This window comes from Tympanuchus pallidicinctus, unplaced genomic scaffold (assembly GCF_026119805.1).
Source record: "Tympanuchus pallidicinctus isolate F22 unplaced genomic scaffold, pur_lepc_1.0 scaffold1, whole genome shotgun sequence".
NCBI classification, from domain to species: domain Eukaryota; kingdom Metazoa; phylum Chordata; class Aves; order Galliformes; family Phasianidae; genus Tympanuchus; species Tympanuchus pallidicinctus.
Window position 1 is genome coordinate 72068444 of NW_026294618.1, and position 17360 is coordinate 72085803.

The 17360-nt window shown below is 44.2% G+C and overlaps 1 long non-coding RNA gene across 1 annotated transcript; it reads right to left on the bottom strand.

The window, feature by feature from the left end:
• Positions 1–51: 51 nt before the first annotated feature.
• Positions 52–16980, bottom strand: LOC128075365 (uncharacterized). The gene is made up of 2 exons (XR_008203801.1): positions 16553–16980; positions 52–8858 (listed from the first exon to the last, which is right to left on the bottom strand). It is a non-coding gene; the product is annotated as an uncharacterized LOC128075365 (long non-coding RNA).
• Positions 16981–17360: the final 380 nt, after the last annotated feature.

A 17360-nucleotide genomic window follows, 5' to 3' on the forward strand; every position in this document is an offset into this window, starting at 1 on the left:
GGATGAATGCTGGAGGAGGAACAAATACAAGGACACACAAAGCCAGGCTGGTTATGTTTCATGCCTGAGTTCTTCATGTTTGACTAGCTGACTAGAGTGGTACACAAAACCAGAAAGGAGAAAATGAAAACATTATTTAATGTGTTTGCAAAGGCAAAATTAAGTGAGGTTAAATGGCTTCAGAGCTGAAAGTTCAGGAAGCATCCTTTAGCTGTCTAGGCTTGCGGGGCTGGATCACCAGAAGTGCTTGACTCCACTGCAATAACTCCTGGCCAGCACTGAGCTGAATGGTGGTTCTAATTCCAGTTTCCAGAAAAGATAAGCAGGTAACCAGAGAGCCTGGCTATAGCATGTTGTATGAACTCTATATTTGTCCTACATGTAATCAGTGGGAAAGAAGTCAAAATGACTTGAATTACCAGTTTTGAATTAGCCCATATAGTTTAACCAACCTTGGCCTTCCCATTTAGAAGGAATTCACCCAGTTTAAAGTGAACTTAAAAGTCATTGAGGTAAATCACTAATTGCTAGGTAGGCTAAATTGGAATTAAAATGCTCGGTACGTCCTGAGTTTTGATGATGTGAGAAAGCTTGATTGTAATCAGTTTTTGTAGAAACAATTGAAGTTGGAACAATTCACACTACAAAAATGAGAGAAGCATAATGAGGAATGCAAATAGTATAATAAATGTATACATACAGCACTTTGAGCTGTAGTTTGCACTTTCTCATGAGTACCAAATGTATGGATTACATCAGATGGTAATTTCTTACAGTTACACACTGTCATGTGCCCAAACTCCACAGCCCAAACTCTGTTCTACAGTAAATAAACATGAAAAGGAAAGAGCTCTCGAGCTGAGCCAGTGAAGCCAGGGAGAGACCTCAATAAAGGCAGGCCAGACTGCCATTTCCATGCATCCTTTTTAAGTCCACTTGTGTCTCTAGTTGGATCTCCTATCCATGGGAAAATACAGACCTCCTTATGTTCCTAATCCACTGCAAAAAGCTCATCTGCAACTCACAATAACAAAGATTTTTATGCCTCTCTTTATCTTTTCTGATCTTGCCCGCCTATTTCTGTTGGTTTTCTCTAGTTCTTCTGTGTTGTAAAACAGAAAAGTCTTTCTCTAGTCCATCTCACTGTGCTGCCTGTGGTGTTAGGATTCATTGTCAAATCTCCCCTCCTTTTTTTCCACTCCTCACCAGTCCCAGGCTGTTTAATCATTCATGGTGTACAAGTTGCTTCAGGTATCTTGTCCTTTTTTCTACCTTTTGTTGTTCTTTTTTAGCATGAGAGAACTGGAGCTGCAGACAATATTCAAGGTGCTGCTTCCCCAACAAATTTCCAGCATACTATGCTATGTTTTCCTCTTTGTGCTTTCCTAATGTTACACTCCCCTTCCACCACTGAGTGCTGGGCTGACAGCTTCATAAAAACCCACCATAATCCAGAGACCTCTTCTGCCTGAGCACTGGGGGTTGGAAATCTGGCACTTCTCTCTTTGCCTTGGAAATCTGGGTTGTTTCAGCAGGGGGGCTTTTGTTCAGAAAACCCACACCTTGAAATCTTCTTCCCAGCTGACCTTCATTTTACTACCTAGTGAAACTGATCATCCAGAAGCACTTGCACCTCAAGCTGCTCTTCATTTTCCGGGTAACCTGTATGTTCAACACAAGGCCAAGCACAGATTTCTGTGAGACTTCATGGGGAACTCTTTCTTTCTACAGGCCTTTATGACCACTTCAGGTCAGATATCAAAACACAGACAAAAAGCATTTGTTGTACTAATCTGTATTCCCCTTCCTCCCCTCCACTTTCTTTCTTTTTCTCTTTCTTTCAGCTCGGTTGTTCTAAACATCATTTTATTGCCATCAGTGAAGCATTAGAAAGATTCAGCAGCAAAACTTTCTGTCTTTCACAAACAAATGATAGTACTCTATTTTAACTGTTTTTCATTTACTCATTTGCTTGTTTAAGGCAAACAAATAAGCAGCCAGACTGTCAGCAGAAATATGTTAATCACAACACTGTGAATAAATTAATAAACATAGATCATTTTCTGGCACAGAAAGTCTGTAATTTTTGCTAACTTAACAATAAACAAAACAATTCTGTTACTGCACAACCCTCGGACTGCGTTTCCCCCCATGATTTGAGGTTGGCAATCTAACATCTTCATCTCCAGTCCCCAGTGCAGTAATCAAAATGTTCTGGCCCTCAGTGTGAGAGGCAAAAAGCATAAAAGAGAGACACAAACTTCTGAGTGAATTATCTCTGCTGGAAAGGGGAAGGAAATTCATCAGAGGTAGATGCTCAATTTTAACAGGCTTTTTCTCTGATTAGAACAATGGATGTCTCCCTCTCCAGAGGCAGCCATCCGTCTCCATAAATAACAGTGGAGCACGCTACATTTAGTCACAGAAAGCCTGCTGATGGCTCTTGGCATTACTGAAACAACAGTGGCAGCAGTGCTCCCTACAAAGCCATCTACACAGGATGGGTGGATCTAGACAATCTTTAAGGTCTCTTCCAACCCAAGCCATTCTATGAGTCTATGAGTTTATGACTCTATGCAAGGCGCTAACCAGAAGTGCTCATGGCAACAATTGCCAGCTGTGGGGAAGCAGGACCAGGGAGAGGCAACCTTCTTCTGGAACTCCTCACCTGCTGGTACAGCAACACCTTAGTGCCTTTGGGGCTGCTCAGAAATGCCCTGCAGGTGCTGGAGGCATTTGTGAGACCTGAGGTGCTTCAGAGCCTGCTCCCCACCTAGCACAGTGGATAATAGGTGCTCATGTTGGCAGAGCAAAAGGGACGTTTTCCTACGGCTCTTCTAGTGAGAATGTTTACAGACATTATTCCCTCCTGGTACTTACAGCTTCATCTCTGGCACAGGAGACAGATTTGGAAGGAGGAATGATGATGCAGAGAAAGAAAAGGGGTGCAAAAATCAGCATCAGGGCAGCTCACAGGGTACTCATTGTCTGTCCTTGGACAAACACGGCTCATGGAGCAGCCCCTGTGATAACACTCAGCCTTTGTGCTCCCTGCCTTTCTGTAGGAGCCACTTTCTCCAGATGAGCATTCTTGAGCAGGCTCTGGATTTATTGTCAAACACAAAGTGTGTCGTACTTCAGATGCTCTCACTTCCCCACAAGTAGCAGCAGACTGCGTTGCAGCCCGGGCTGTCCAGGGAGCATCACGTTCCCTCCCCTCCACACTTGCCTGGTCATGTTTTCTGTTCTTTGTCCAAATGTCTCTTGCATTGCTCCAATTCACTCATTTGATGCCATAACGTAGCTTACAGAAAAGGAAAATAGCACTGATTCAAGGCAAGGAACTGAGCCAGTTTTGCAGCTTTACGTAAGTCTGCGGAGCTGGGCACAGGTATTTAGTTACATTAAATAATTGAGGGGGTGACTGTCTGAAATGCAACAGTTTCTTTGTTCCACATGAAAGATGATACAGGCTCAGAATGCTTCAGACACAAACTCAGAAACTAGCTCAGATATTTGAGAAACATACATTTATACAACCAGAAGCTAGCACACAGCACCCCTCCAAGCCCTCTGCCAAACCTTCTTTTCTAATTGCAAGGCCAAGTCCTGTTTACAGTTTTGTTGGTGTTACTCTACAGCTTTCAGCAGTCACCCTGGAGTCTCACTGGTGCAAGTGTGTTTGCTCTGATCTCCAGTGTTTCCCCAACCCAGCTCACAGCTCCCTGAGCCCTCCACACCAGCTGCCCACCAGCACTCCTTGAGTGCTGGCTTGACACCAGGTGAAGCACAAATCTCAAGCCAACAGCACTCTTCACGTCTGAGCATTCCCCAGACAAGCACCACAGCTCATGCCATAGCTGCTACTCACCTCTGATCACTTGGTCCTTATGGCAGAACCTCTCAGGATTCCCACTATTTGGCTGCAGACTACTCTGAACCCTCCCACAGCAGTGCCCAGCTATCTCACTTAGGCTCATTTTCTTGCACCTCCTCCCCCAGGACACCTGACTGCCACAGCTCCACCACAAGAGGAACGGTGACATCCTTGGTGACATCTCCTTCTATTATCAATATTCCCCATTTGCATGCACTTCATCCTTACCTTGGAAATTAGGCATCATTCCAAGGAATAAAAAATATTTTAAAACCTGCAGAGCATACCTGGTTTCCTCAGAGGGCTGGAGCTACAAAGCAAGGGACAGTGGCACAGAATCACACGGGCATCCTCTCAGGGACTCCTCTGCTAGCACTGGCTGAGCACCCGGCCTGAATGATGCTGCATCTGCACAAAGTGCTGCAGTGAAGCCTCTGAGTTTCTGTTGGATGAAATCACAGCTTCCTTGCTGGTGTGCTCTGGCTCCATTTCAGCTTCACACAAGCAGCCTTTCCTGCAGAGGTCTGTAACTGGGAGGCTGCTTTCTTTTGGCTTGGATTGGGTTAAAAAATAAAGCAAAGAAAGATGAGAAGGAATGCTTTTTACTATTGGTGGCTGAGTAAACAACACAGACAGCTACAAGGATTGTGTTAAGCGGTGCAAGAGGCTGAAAGCTTTCCAATATGCCTTTCTATTGTGTTTGCCGGAGCATTGCGTATAGGCATAGAAAAAAGGAACAGTTCAGCCTTAAGGCAAAATCTGTGAACTAAGAAGTCTGTGTGAAGAACTCAGAACTCTGTCCAGTATTGCCAAAAGGCATGAGCAAATTGAGCTGATTTTCAAATAAAAGTCTCTGGTCTCCAGTCAATGCTATTTCTCTAATCACAGCATTAGGACCATCAAAACATGCAACTCAAATCTGCAGATATACCTCCAAGACTGTTATTTTAGATGTCTCTTTTTGAACTCCCATTCATGCAACATATACAGCAAGGACGGGATTCCCCTCTGCCAGTCATAACAACAAAATTATGTTCTAAAATACCAAAAAAAAAAAAACCTATTTAATATGACTTCTCAGTTTTGGAAAGTTCTTGGAAATTGTCCAGGTGTACACATAGCTCCTATTCTGATACCCAAAGAAAACTGCTTCTCAGTTTCAGGGAGGCAAAACCTGGCACAGTAGGAAATGAAATATAGCAGAAATTGCAGTCTGACAACACAGAAATCTAAAACAACACTTGTACTGTTGCTGTAGTATCTTCCTATTATAAAATCACTCACAAATCTGTTTTTACATCTACCTGGGCATTTATGAAAGTTTTGATGGCTCTTCAGAGTTTTGCTTGGAAACTGAATACCCACAATAATCCCAAGGCATGAGGTTTTTCTTATCTAACTTAATTCTGCTATGAATTAGATACACAATCTAAACCAACATTCTTCTGTGGCCACTGGGGAGAGATAGGAACCAGCAGACAAAGCACTATATCCTAAAAGATGCTTATAGCATAAGTGGGATGAACTGGCCCCTGAAAATGCTCCTCTCTATCCTCACTAGCTATGGGATGAGCCTAGGCAATTGCCCTAAACAGTCTGAAGTGAGGTTGAATGCAAACCATCCTTGCTTCTTCTATGCTCAATTGAAACCACATCTGTGTAAGCGTTGTACACATCAACTGCTTGAGCACATGCCTCCATTTTTCCAAAAGAGCCCCTGAAAGGATGCAGGCATGAGAAGGAAGTATCTATGGATAACCAGTAAAGAGTTTGTGCTTTGACAACATCCTCAGGGTTCACTGCTTCTTTAGTGAACTGCAACAGTGCTGTGAAGTTGCACATATCCAAGTTGAGTGGCAACTGCTTGTACTGCTTTGCACGTCTGGAGTTTCTAGTCAAAGACAGTGTCCCATATCAGCACATGCTGTGCTCACAAACGCTCACTGTTGCAAGAATGTGTGAAATATGGGTTCAAAGCTGTAACTATCTTAATGATTTTTGTGATTCACATAAACTTGATCTGCATGGACACACGCCACTTCTCTTTCACTGTCATACTCCTAAGCAGTGCCCTGCCAGAGTCCCTGCAGCCACAGAGAAAGTGCTTTCAAAACCTTTCCCTCTTGTTTTAGCATAAGAGCCAAAACTGCGGAGTGACCTTGAGAGATTTAAACAGTGGGAAGTTCAGTATCAAAAAATGACATGAGACAGGCACGAACAAAGGGAGATGATACAGAAGCAAGTGTGGTCCGGTGCTGAGATTCAGGCTGCAATGCCCAACAGCACAGCTGCCTGATGAAGGCCCAGCAGTCTGCATCTTGAAGATGTAAGTGCTCTTCTGGGGGAGGGCGGGAGTGTCAGGCTTTCAGGTCCATATGGGTGTGGTACAAAGTCAGCTTGCCATGTATTCGCTCATATCCAGATGGGATACAAATCCTGACATGAATATCATTTTAAACAGGCACTCAGAGCAGATTGCAAGTATGTGCAATTTCAGAGTAGAAAAGCCCAAATGCTGCACTCACTCAGCACTGAAATGATATCATTTACATGGCCTGTGTGTGTCACAGCTGACGGCGATGGAGTGGGAGTGATGGCAATGGCTTTCTTCAGGCAGAACAATCTCGTTGCTATGCTATTTCTGAGCCCTCTGCTTACCTCTGTTGCTGGAAATGACTTACATGGGTTTCTAAATCCGTCTCTATTGATTAGCACTCAGTGCGTGGCTGCATGGCTGAGTGTAACGATCACGACTGCCATACCTTTTGTTATTCCCGAAGCACAGAAGATCGTTCTTTCTTTGTTTGGTTGCAGGATGTTCTTGTTAGCTCAGCTTAGGGTTGTGATACCTCAAAGGCTAGAGTATTCATGATTTGCTTTTGAACTATCTTAGGTCAGCAACAAATAAGAAAAAAAAAGTGCATATTGATGCTTCTGAATGAAGCTATGACTATCTGCCAATACATCAAGAAAATGCAAAACTTCACACAGATCATCAGTTGTTGTTGCACTAGGTATTGTAGTGGCTATCTTTATCACTAAAAGTGCTTGGGTTTCCTGCAAGTATATTCATTACACTTCCAGACAATTTTGGTTTACATTGCTTGCAAGTCTATGCTTTGACTAAAAAATAAAGCTGATTGTCCATCAGAAGGGTCTGTTAACACTTGCCTTTAAATGCAAACATAACATTATACAGTCACCATTTCCTGGCAAATCTCTGCATTCTCTCTGTGCTCATTTCTGGTGTTACTGTGTTTATGGCTCTAAATAACTACACAGATGATGCACTCCAGCTCCTTTCTTAAGGAGCACTTGATATCAGATGTTGGTAAACATAAATTTATTTAGCCACTTTCTTCAGTGCATCTTGGTAAGAGTTTGCTGAAAACACAGCTAAAATCATACCTGGTTATACAATTGGCCACAATGTTTGTCATGTATTTTCAGTAAGATTCTCAGATAAGACATTAACAATTATCCCAGTGTAGTTCAGTGAAAAGAGAGTACATGGCCTATTAGGGTATGTAACGTGCCTGGTCATGTGATATTCATGTCCTAGCCTTTCCACTAAAGCCCTGCAATGTCTGCCTCAACATGGATCGGTGTCAGCCACAATTCTCTGAGCTTACTCAGAGGATTAAGCCACAGCTTTAAGTTCCTGAAGAGGTTTCTTGAGGGCCTCATCTTGTTGCTGTGGTGTATCACTTACCCTGCCTCAGCACATTGCAGTAGAACCTGGAGTGGATTGCAGGGTGACCACTGCCATGCTTCTTGTCACATTGGTGAGCTGTGGTGTGGAAGTGTCCGGCTCCTCATCAGATACAGATACACTCATCTCCCCATCCAGCATTTCTGCAGTTTCCATTCTTCATTCAGGGACTAGGAGTTGATTTATGGTCAGAGCATGGATCAACAAGAGGTTGCAAAGAGCTGTTTCTAGCGCAGCATGGACTTATCCCACCAGACTGCTGTTTAAAGGTATCTGACAATAATGTCATGCATTGGGGAGAGATCTTAATGTCTCTGTCTCTCCCTACAAAGTTCCTCAGCTGTTTCTCAGCTCTTATGTGACCAGGAGGGAGTGAAAATCGATCATTTGCCTTCACTTCCTGTCTGAGAAAAGGACTTGAAACTGGTGCTGGTACTGGGGGACTGAGTGGAGTAGCCCACCAGACATCACAGTACTTCATCACCTTCCCCAGTACAACAGGAGTCCCATCTGGAAAGAAGAAGCTGTTGCTTTCAGCAGCTGGGAATGGTGTCCAAGTCAGCATGGCTACAGACAGAACAGATATGGACACGGTGGGTGCAGGAGGACACTTACCTCTAGGTGTTTGCTGTGTGCTAGTGAGGTCAGGTTTGCTTCCTCTTGTGCTGACTTGATCAGACAGTTCATGAATAGAGGTTTTCACAAGGCAGCACAGGAGACCAGAGACTCGACCCTGTGCAATGCACTTTGCATGCCAGCTGCTTTAGCACATTCTCCTCGTGCTGAACGCATTTAGAAACTCACGCTTCATGTGTGACAAAGTGTCACCTCTGCACCACCAATACCCCCCTGGCCAGTGACAGCAATACTAGGCCCTTTAAGAAAGCAAGATATCTGTTCCTGGTAACACAAAATCTACAAGAGATGAATGAAGAAGGTTACAAAAATTAGAAGATGATACCAGTGTAGACAGTCAGTGCTGATTTAGCTGCAACATATGACAGTTCTTAGCATCCTTCATAGGATGCTAATCTTTATCTTGGCAGCCTGGTATATAAAACCACAATCACAGGATACACAAATGACTCATCCTGGGGGGTTCTGCTTTTCCAGTGCTGTTGCAGTACTCTGCTTATAACCTGTACAGAGCATCATTGAAGAGTCAACATAGGCTGGGATGGGTATCCTCTGTTGCACGCTCTGCTGCTCTCACAACAGCTTCTCTTGAGCCTATTTATGGTGTAACAGCTCTTATTTCTGCTTGTAGGGCTGAAAGAGAAACACAGTGTGACTCGGACACAGATGGAGGCTGTCATTTTGACAGAATGGCCAGAATCAAAGTGTGCACCTGCAGGGTAAGATCCATTCTGAAACGAGATTCTTTATTTGCACCCTGACCTACAGTAAAACAAACAACCCACGTCTATAAACTTAGTCTAAGCATACTACAATTAAAAAGAGATTTTTTACTTTGTTTCTTTCTGTTTTTTTTTCATTGCTGCTTTTTATTACTAACATGGGAGGAGGATGGTCTTGTGATCACTGTTGCAAGCTGCAGTCAGGAGATCAGCTTTTCCAGTTTATCCAAAGTAACTTTAGTCTCTGTTCACCCTGAAGGACAGTGTGATGTTCTTCTTTAAGGCTGTAAGAACTTCTAAGATGAAAAAAATGCTTTCAAGTTCTCTGTCCACAATGTTAAATCTTTAATGTGGCAAGACCCCTGTGCGTAAGCACAGTTTTCACAAACAAACCACTTTGGTCAGGGAAAGAAGGTCTGTAATGTAGAAATGAAAGGCAGAAATGTGATGTTAGTGATTGGAGAGAAATGAAAAGCCTGTAATTCCTTGACTGTGGACCAGATATAACAGGTCTGTGGAACTATCTATGTGCTTCTAGCACTGAAATTGGTGTCCAGGGTGACGAGGCCAGGTTGTGATCAGTGCTGGGGACATAGCATCTACACACAGGACCTATTCAGAAGTCCTTTGGAATGTGTACAATGCACTGCCATTGCCTGTTAATCTGAGAAATCAAACCAAGGCCTTTCTTCTCCCAAGGAAACGTGGCATTGCACCCTCTTCTCAGGACATTATTTACCCTTCATGCCTAGAAGGTACAGGAACAGGCTGTCCAGAGAAATTGTGGATGCCCTGTCCTGGAGGTGTTCAAGGCCAGACTGGATGGAGCCCTGGGCAGCCTGGTCTAGTATTAAATGGGGAGGTTGTTGGCCCTGCCTGTGGCAGGGGGGTTGGAGATTTATAATCCTTGAGGTCCCTTCCAACCCTGGCCATTCTGTGACTCTGTGATTCTGTGAAGGCAACTGAATTTAGGTTAGTGATCTGACTTCCCTTTATGTCCCTAGTTCAATTTTCTTAAAAGCCACTGCCCTCCACAGTTTGTTTCACAGAGCTGCACAGGAACGCACACTGTCAGGAAGGATTCCATCCTGATAGCGAAAAACAGTTTCACGCAAAAGGTGAGTCTGGTGCATAAGGCTTAATTGCAGTAGATATGAAATCCATGAAATAAAGAATCATGCACTGCCCTGTATAAAACATTTTAAATCAGGGACACAGGGATAATCTTTTTTCCTGCTTTCTATGATACTCTTCCATTAGACCAAATTGTTCTTTGACGAGGCCTTGGAATTGTTCTTTCAATAGATCTGCAAAATCTCGGCCATATCTGCGATGTCAAAAATTCCAGATTTAAAATCTAGTCATTGGGTCAAGCTTTGGGTAACTAGGCCAAGTTACATTTCCAACAGAAAATTTGACCAAATGAGTGGACTGCATACATCTAAAGAACTATTGCTTAGTTATAAGTATATAAATAAATAACTTTTCTTGCAAGTGAGCTTGGGATAAGCACCCAGCATGGCCACTGGCCGTGACTCACCAATGAGATGCCATTTTCAGGTCACTGTCACGTAAGTACAGAACAGCTGGCTCTCAAATGTGTTACAGAAACGAACACAGCAAGCTAAGGCGTGAAAGGCTGCAGTGTGCAACAGCCCTGCTTATCAGGAAGGAGCCAGCCCTGACAGTGAGTGCAGGCTGCTGTGAGCTGCTGGAAACTTCAGAGAGGGCAGGCTGTGGCAGGAAATAAAAAAGCACACTGAATAAATCATTTGATGCTCTGATTAAGAGGCATGGGACTGTGTATCATGTGATAGTTAAAGCTGTAAGCTTCAGCCTTGAATTTGCTACTTGAGTGGTCTGAATGGGCAGATGGTATTCAGGAGCAGGATTACTGTTTTTAGCAAAACAGGCCAAACCTACTCACTTAGAAGTGAAATAAAAATTTGAAGATCATTATCTCCAAATGTGTATGATTTTCTAAAGAGAGGTAATGAATCAAGCTCATAATAACTGCATTATTTTCAACAAGAAATCATTCAGAATAGCAGAGGAACACTTTGCCTTTGTTTCCTATATGTCAGCTAAGGACACGTGCATTTTCCAGTGAGAAATATGCCTCCAAATGAGAGAGGTTCAGCTGGCTGCTAATGGCCAAAGTATCAATTTTCCTGAACTACTCAAGAAGGCCACAGGCTAGGTGATATGGAGAAGCAAATAAAATCATGTGCTAACAAGACAAACACGGTTTGCAGTGCCTGCCTTTCTGAACACTGATTTTCTCCTGGAATCTGTGCAAGCTAGCACCCTGATGGCCAGCATTTGTCTTTGCTGTTAGACCCCCAACCCCAGCACATTAGCAAGAGTAGTAATAGGTAAAATGAAGGCCCCTCCCTTCACCTTTCTGTGCTGCTCAGTGCCTGCTTTGTCCTGGGAGAGTCACCGAACTGCCTCAGCACTATCTGACACCAGAATTCCAAGGCAAGCTTGGCAAGTTTCACTAAGCCCCAAAGCCCTGTAGGTAGTGCCCCAAAAGCACTGCTCGAACAGGTAGGGCCAGCCTATGCTGCTGGAAGAGGCAGGAGGTTTCCTCACTCCAGGCAGGGGAGCAGCAGCTCGTCAGCCCCAGCAGAAGGAGGCCACCAGCCTGGGACAGTGCTGCTCGTAGTGAGAAACAGCGCGGCTTTCCACTACTTCTGATTCACCAGCCTCGGGAGCATTAGGAGGTGGTGCCTGGGGCTCTCACTCTGCTTGGGCAAGGAGACAAGCACGGCTTTGCTCCACAAGTTGCAGGAGACATGGCATGGAGGAGGTGAAGGAGAGGGGTGGAGGCCCAAGTGAGCTCTCACAGAGCTGAGTGTGAAGAAGGTGCCCATCACCTGCCATCTCTCACATGTGAGATCCGATTTCAGCTGGGCCTTCAGAAACAGTGTGTGCAACAGCCAAAATCACCTTATTGCATCCACTGGGAGAAAGGGCACTGCCATTCACGTACAGCGATATATAACTAACACAAAGAGGGTCCACATGGGATTGGGACCCCTGTAGTGGGCACTGCAGAAATTCCATGTAAGAGAGCCTTTGCCACAAGGGGCCCGCAATGCAAACAGATCCACTGGTGAAAAGGAGGGAGAGAGAGGAGGCAACTGAACATCACCATTTTACCCAGAGGAAGAAAAGAAGGACTGTGGGAAACAAAGAACAAATGTAAGAAAAGACAGTGAAGCTGCCTGGAACTGAAGGTACCATGTCAGACAGATGGCAAAGAGGTTGGCTGAGGAGGTAGCCAGGGACACCATCCAGTGTGAGTACCTCATCTGTACCCCCTCACACCGCTCTTGCTTAAATGCAGTCCCCTGCATCAGCTGGTGCTGCTTCTGCTGACAAGGAGACAGAGGCTGTTCTGCGCAGAGCAGATGTCAGTCAGTACAGCACTGAAGAGCAACAATGTTAGATTAGTATCACACTAATTTGTGTGCCAGAAGGTGCAAGCAATATCTTAACTGATTGCTAAAATATATCAAGGTATAGCCCAGCTCCCGAGACTGACAGACTTCATTCTGTGGGGATGCTTCTATTCCAAGCTCTAGACTCTTCTACAACTAATCAAAGCACGATTCTTGTTTCGTCTGCCTGTGCCCACACATGAATTTCAGATGCATGATTGTAACACTTGTTAAGATCACGAGAAATACCAAATGGAGGCTTTAGGAAAGCAGATCTGAGTACTTAACCACAAGACACACAGTATAAGTGGAGCCCCTGGAGTGCTTCGCCGGGCCCAGGGAGCACTGTGCTGCCTGTCAGCAGCTGCAGCAAAGCCTGGCAGCTCTGGTGACGTCCCTGCAGTGTGGGTTGGCCAGTGGCAGCTCTTCTCCATCTTCTCCACATTTCAGCTAAAGGATGTTTATTGATTTTGTGTCTCCTGTGGCTTCCTGTTTTTCTGTCTCTATTTTTTTTTTTTTTTAATTGGTTGGATAAGAAGGTACACAGAGCAGGAACTACTGAAGGGAAACTGGTGGCATCCCTTTCTGGCTCCTGGGAAGCTGAAATATTGCCTGCTTGTAGGCAAATACATAAAGATCTGCATCAAAGCACTCTCATTTGGAGTTGTAAACAGGATTTAAATGCTGCATAGGCCTTGTGACTTCTCTTTTGAGTTCTGCCATCCATAATTCATTATTTGTTACATGTGACTCATAGATTAAATCATGCATTTCTTCTGCTATGCATTTGCCTGCTGGTGAGTTCATCTAAAGCCTATCTATGAAAAAAAAGTCCTGAAATGTGAGTAAAAGAAATCCCTTTTGCAAATGTTGATAGAAAATGAAAGGAAAGCTGAAGTAAGGTCAGTGTGAGCAGACAAACCCTGAATGGGTAGAAGATTTAGGTTTCTTTTAGTTTTCATTTAAGCCAAGCTGCAACAATTCATCAAGAGATAGATGAGGCACAAAAGATGCAAATTTCTTTGATATAGTTAAACTTCCATTTTATCACATTCTGTGCTCTCTTTTGAAGCTGTAATCTGAGCTGTGGATCAAGTAAACGTAACACAAAGAGTTAGCCAGGTTCTAGTGGACACAAGGCCTGGGAGTCAGTTTCTGAACTTTCCAGCTTGTGCCAAGCATCAAATATCATATGCCTTACATCTTTTCTTGTGGAAGGATGCAGTTGTCTAAAAGGAAACTAAGATTGCCAGGGACTAATTGCAGTATTGTAGACAATTAGATTTGCTTGCTCCCTTTTGCCTCTTTCTTCCATCGATCAGGCTTTATTTCTAAGGTCTTGCTGGGCACTTCTGCCAGTATCTTCACCTGGCAGCCTCCAGCAAAGGAGCAGCATGTGCTAGTTTGGCTTGAGCCTCAGAGGGACACAGAGTAATCAGACACTGCACAGGAGCATCCTCAGGCAGACTGAGATTTTGTCCCCCAACCTTAATGCTGATGTGGAGCAGAGAGGCTCCACGTACCAGTGTGGCCAGCATGCAAATGGAAGATAAATAAATGACAACATGTTAGAAGCTTCTATTCACTATATGTCTAGTACCTTTAGGAAAGTATTTGGTACTTTTCACTTCAAGTAATGTCCACAGAAGCTCAGCTCTTTCTGCATTGCTCCACCATAGTAATAGTCCTGGGAAGAAGGAGAGGAGAGAGAAAGAAGAAGAGGGGAGATCCTCAAGACTGCATGTGCTGGGCATGCTTGGATCTGGCCATGATTCACATAGCCCTTGGCATTTCTGTGGTAGATAGATGGAGGTCCTGGGCACTCCAGCTTCGGAAGCACTACTGATTATGTTCAGGGCCTTCTCTGTTTTGTTTAAGGATTAAATTCTCATTTTCAAGAGTAAACATCCTAACAAAACCCCTCCTTTCCTCCATCTCTACAGCAGAATCAATGTGTTAATCCACTTGATTAGCATATGCTACAGAGACTGCTATCAGAACAAAGAACATAAATCTTCTAACATCTGCTATATACACAAATGGAAAAAGTTTTGCTTATTATCCCTGCTCTTAATATCTATAGTGATTTACACTGGTTAGGTTAATTGAGCAGAGGTGCATTTATCAAAGCTGGCTTATTTATTTCTGTGAATATTTACATGCACACTTCCATAGCAGCTGTGTGCGTGACAGACTGTAATCAGGCTAACAGACCAAACAGAGCACAAGAGACAAAAAAATAGCTCTCCGTGCTGTGATGCCCTAGCAGAGCAGGACTCCCGTTGTGTCCTTTAGTTGCTCTGATACTCTTGAAATGTCAGCATCTTCCAAAGAGGCTGGCAATCCTGTGCAAGTTCTTCTCAGACAGCTTCTGACTGTGCACATCCCTCAGGCCAAGGCTCTCAGTGGTGCCAGTGGGTTCCTAGGGCCTTGCAAACCTCCAGCACATTCTGTCCCTAGGACGGTCACCTACCCACACAGAGTCCCACCACACGGGCTCACATCTGGAAGAAGTGGGCTGGGCTCAGCCTCTGGTTAGGGTACTCATCTTCCCAGCACTATCACAAGCTGTAATACCAACTGCGGGCTACACCTCTGGCTGAGATGTGTGTGATTTTTCTTCACACCCCCTAAATGCAAATGCATAGACAGGAGAAGCCAGTCACCAAGCAGTACTGCTGAAGAGAGGCAGATTTAACAGCACCCAGTGGAGCTGCCTCATTAACCAGATATAGACATAATAAACAGAAGAGCTCCTAATGATCAAAAGGAGTTAAGCAATGAAAAGTTGCAGAGAGCCACGCAGCAGTAATGAGTCATCTTAATGCAAAAAGTAGCTACCTAGCATACAAGTGTTTATAAAACTAGAAAGAGAGGGAGAGACAAAATACCTTTTAAGATGATGATTTCAACGTTATTAGTAATCTCCTTTCAAACCTTTTTTTTTTTTTCTACTGAAGCTATTTATATAAGTCCTATGGATGGCCCCAGAAGATGTTTTCAAAATATATCTGGGAAGCCAAGTAATCAAAAAAATTAGTGTGAACTACTTTTGATAACGCTGCCATGCTCCACAATTATTCTATAAGGAGAGCATGCAAATCTTTCCAGGAAAAGGAGAAGACCCCACAGGACCGTTGCTCATGTGTTTGTATCTCTGGCTCCTGGCAGCCCACAGCACTGGGCAAGCCGTTCAGAGATACGAAGAGTCCCTGTGCCCAGAATGTCAGCAGCTTGCAGACCTGTACCGTGATGGGAGCCCACAACTGTCCTTCCCTGCCCTAGAAGAGGATGTCCACAGCCGCTTCTTCAGAGGTCTCTCAAGCTCTATCTCCCTCAAACAGGCAAAGGTGGGACCCACATTAGCAGAAATACTGCTGCTGGGTGACACAAACACAGCATGCACGCAGGGACTAAGAGGAGCTGACCTGTCTTGCTGCTGCAAAGGCAGAGAGGGCATTAATGTGCAATCACCAGTATTTCTGCTGTGAGTATAATGAAAGCAGCCATCTACTTCAGAGGTGGGGCTGAAATGGAAATAATGACTACATGCCATAAGGCCACATCCCAGAGCAAACCAGTTCTCTTCTTTGCCTGTAGTCAGTAGGATTTACTGTTTGCATAACATAAGTTTCTGCTCAACACAGCCACATGTGGACCCAGATGTCCCAGAATCAAGGACTCTCTGACACATGCTGTTGGTGTCACAACAGATATGGGCAGAAAAGAAAGAAATCAAATGCGCCAAAATCGGAAGGAATTACATCCTTAAGTGACATGGAAGGAAGAAATCTCCTCAAGCAATGCTCCCCTGCTCATATCACTAGGATGATGCTAGGGGGCCACTGCTGCCCACTGCTGTCTGGGACCTGTCTGTGTACACACGGGGTATCATGTATCACTTTACTAAGTACTCCAAATGCTCTCTCAGTGAGATACATCATTAATAATTCTCCTAGTCTTATTACTGACTTGGCTGTGAACAGGACCACCTTTTTCACAAAGCCCTCACAACGACTATGAAGAGCATTTAGGCACAAGAGGTGACATCCTTCATTTCGGTAAGCCAGATTCTGCACTTCCAGCATGCAAGTGATCGGTTGCAGACTATGAAAATGTTTTTCTATTAGCACACATGAATTAGAAATATTTAACTTACCGCTGTATACAAAATTTCAGGGGTCCTTTGGCAGTCATTTTGTAACTCAGTAAAAGAACTTTGAGGAATGAGGGGCTTTGGGTGTTGCCTTTTCTGATCTACATTTCTTCTTCTCTTGTGCCCCATGTGCTGCTGGTGAGGGAGAGGTGGGTCAACAGTCAAAAACTGCCCTCAGCTACAGAAATTAAAATGTGAGCAAACATACCCAGGGAAATCTGGTGCGAAATGTTTGGGCTTTTCCTGAGGGAAGAACACTGTGGTGGAGATAATAGAAAGGTCCAGGAGCTGAGGAGTGATTTTGGAACTTAAAGTTTTAAAGGACAAGGCATAAGGAGACAAAGATGTGTAAGAAGAAGCACAGAGAGGAGAGAGACAGAGGGAAAGCAGCAGGACATGACTGAGAATAGCAAAATATGCCCTTAGACATGGTTTGGATTTTGCCCAGGCCCTCTAATCAAAGGGCACTGCCAACTGTCTTCATTGAGCTAACAAATGCTGGCTTGTTTTGAAAAGGGAACTGCATCACTGCAATTATTTCTGATAGCACTGCTCGCTTGGAGGGTTAAGTGCCTTAAAAAACAGACTCCTTGGCGTGGCCCTGGTAATAAAGAGCTTGACTCACAGATCTGACCTTGAAGGGTCTGTTGGATCTACTCTATTAAGCAGCTGCTTTGCCTCTTGCTTTAGGGGATATTTGAAGAGACAGCATAAAGGCTGCAATCTTGAGAAGAAACTGACAACCTCTTTCCTGAGAAGGAGCCTATTGCTACTTTTGACCCTGTGCAGGCAAGCCGTGGGGCTGCACTGG